Source organism: Lepus europaeus, chromosome 3 (assembly GCF_033115175.1).
Source record: "Lepus europaeus isolate LE1 chromosome 3, mLepTim1.pri, whole genome shotgun sequence".
Classification (NCBI taxonomy): domain Eukaryota; kingdom Metazoa; phylum Chordata; class Mammalia; order Lagomorpha; family Leporidae; genus Lepus; species Lepus europaeus.
In genome coordinates, this window is record NC_084829.1 from 151,210,386 (window position 1) to 151,213,374 (window position 2,989).

General features: G+C 45.1%; 1 pseudogene; it reads right to left on the reverse strand.

Annotated features, from left to right (window-relative positions):
* Positions 1 to 1,058: 1,058 nt before the first annotated feature.
* LOC133757154 (cyclin-H-like) lies at positions 1,059 to 2,058 on the reverse strand (annotated as a pseudogene).
* Between the last annotated feature and the right edge of the window lie 931 nt (positions 2,059 to 2,989).

The window sequence follows — 2,989 nt, forward strand, 5'->3', positions numbered from 1 at the left end:
CTGATTCTAAAAATGCCTTGCAGATGAACCTTTGAATGCAACCTGATGTTAAACTAACGTTATAATGGTAATCATGATTTTAGGTTCAAAACAACTTTTAAAATCTTAAATCGCTGAAATACAAATCTGAAGTTGGGTTGGTGAGAACATTGAGCAAGCGGGTATGTCTGGTCAGAGAATGTAGCAGTCTCACTGGATTGAGGGGAAAGTAAATCAACGCACCTTCCTCACTGTGAAACTAAGTGGACTACACCCTGGCACCAGCTGAAATCCCGCTGCGTGCCAAATGCTGTGTGACTTGTCTCTCCTTATTAGGCAAGCGTCATGTATCCTGGTGTGGTGCCTTTTATGGATCTCACCTGCCAGGAAGCACATTGGGTGACACATTAATTCTGGCTTTGTACAGAGGGCAGTGGGCGGACACCAGTGTCAGAAAAGGGGGGTGGGTTCTCTCTTGACTGCTCTTGCAATGTTGCCTTGGACAAGTCACTTGACCTTTTTTTTTTTTTTTTTTCTGGGTTTATTTTATTCTGGCTTTATTTTATACAAAGCTGCTAAGAAAGGTAAACAATTTAAATAACAAACAGAAAAAATTGGATTTTTCACAATATACTTTTTAAATGAAGTTAAAAGCCAGATATGCTTCCTACTTCTGCTGATTCGGTAGCACTGCAAATCAACTTGAAAGGGCTAGAGGGGCTGGTGCCGCGGCTCACTAGGCTAATCCTCTGCCTTGCGGCGCCGGCACACTGGGTTCTAGTCCTGGTCGGGGCGCCGGATTCTGTCCCGGTTGCCCCTCTTCCAGGCCAGCTCTCTGCTGTGGCCTGGGAGTGCAGTGGAGGATGGTCCAAGTGCTTGGGCCCTGCACCCCATGGGAGACCAGGAGAAGCACCTGGCTCCTGGCTTCGGATCAGCGCGGTGCGCCGGCCGCAGCGGCCATTGGAGGGTGAACCAATGGCAACGGAAGACCTTTCTCTCTGTTTCTGTCTCTCACTGTCCACTCTGCCTGTTAAAAAAAAAAAAAAAAAAAAAAAAAAAAAAAAAAAAAAAAGAAAGAGCTAGAGGGAATCTACCAGGTCGTCATCAGTCCATTCTACCTCCTCCTCCTCTCTGGCTTTCTTTGAGACACAACCATCGTCTTCATAGGCTTTTCTCTTTGTAATTACATTCAGTGCAAGCACAGCTGAGTAGCATCGTTCCATCTTCCGTTTCAGAACAGCAACGTCTCCAGGTCTGGGTGGTTCCTACTTTTCCCCAAGTTTCTCATGCTTTTCATCATATCCAGTAACTGGGACAAGCAAGATCTGGTCTCTCCGAGCATCAGACTCTCTGACAAGTAAGTTCAATATTTGCTCCACCCTGGAATACTGAACAGTGCAAGCAGGCCACATCCAGCACACACCTCTTGCTACTCACTTTCCACAGCAATTCCAGCCCGGGAGGCACTAGATAAAATGCAGTCAGGGCAATTTGAGAAGCTGTGTACAAAAGTTAAGCATCTATCAGCTGAATTCTATCAAGAAAGTCATCTGCTGTTTTCTTTAACATCTCCAACATGGGGCAGCAAGTCTTTAAATCACCGAGGACGCCCTCAGATGGTCTGCAAGGGTTGTGCACAGTAAGGTGGAAATTAAGTTGCTGTACAAGTGGTAGCTCATACTCCAAAATCTGTTCCAGTGTCTTTTCCTGTCCAAGAGGACCCTCCCGAAGGTTTCCAATAGACTGAGGACTAGATACAGTGAATTCATCCACTTTGCAGGCCAAAAACACACAAGGGAGCAGAATTATCCAGTGGTGATATTCCGTTAATAAGTTATTAAGATAAATAGGCTTGAAAAGCATGTGAGCTGTACCCACAACAGACCGTGGCATTGCTGGCTTAAACATAGAACAGAATTCCAATAATCTTTTCTCACACTGTCTGCATGGTGTCATTTCTTCGTGAGGCTCAAGAAAGACTGGATCTTTTGGAAGAACCTTCCCGTATGCCACCGCTTTGCCCAGCTGCGCCTTGCTGGCGAAAGCCCAGTGCCTTTTTGGGCTGCTGTTGTGGTACATGGAGAAGTCCGGGGCCCAGCTCTGGACAAGAATGCTCAACCATCACTTGACCTTTCAAGGTTAAGTTTGCTCATCTGGATGTGAAATGAAAGGTTGAGGCAGGCCTTGTGCAGTTCTGAAAGCCCACGAATCTACATATAATGCAAAGTTTTATAATAGAGCATCTCTGAGGAGGATTTCTAAGAATTATGGGTCAATGAGCTATACAAGGTTATTTCAGAAAGTTCGAGAGTGCCTGGATTCCGTGCCTGCTCTGGCTCCTGACGCTGGCTTCCTGCTAACGCACATTCTGGAAGGAAGTGGCGATGGCGTAAGTGACTGGGCTCCTAGCTTCCCTGTGGAAGACCTGGATTGAGATCCCAGCTCCCAGCTTTGGCCTGGCCCTGCCCTAGCTGCTGTGAGCAGTTGGGAGCTTTCTGTCAGTCTGTCTCTCTCTCTTTCTCTGCCTGCAGAAAAAAAAAAATAGCTTCAAATTCATGAAAAAATTGTATTATGAAAAGCTATGCTGTAATTTACACTAACTAAAACTATGCTTTAATTTAAACTAATTCTTTAATTTAGTTCCTTAATTCTATTTTTCCATTAACTTTTGAAAGTCCGCGTATATATGTTATGGTGAGAGTTAGTTGCTTACCTTTAAAGGTAACTGATGCTGTCATAAATTGCTTTCAAAACATCACTTGAGTGGCTTAAATATTAGCTAACACTTGTAGAGCCTTTGTTTCCTTTGTATTTTCTTTCTTTGTTTTTATTTGAAAGGGAGAGAAAGAGAGCGAGATATTCCATCATCTGGTTCACTCGCCAATGGTCCCCAGCGTTGAGCCGGAGGCAGGAACCCAACAGAGATCTCCCACGGGGGAGGCAGTGACTAGACTACTTGGGCTATCACCTGCTGCTTCCTAGGGTCTGCGTTAGCAAGAAGCTGGAATGG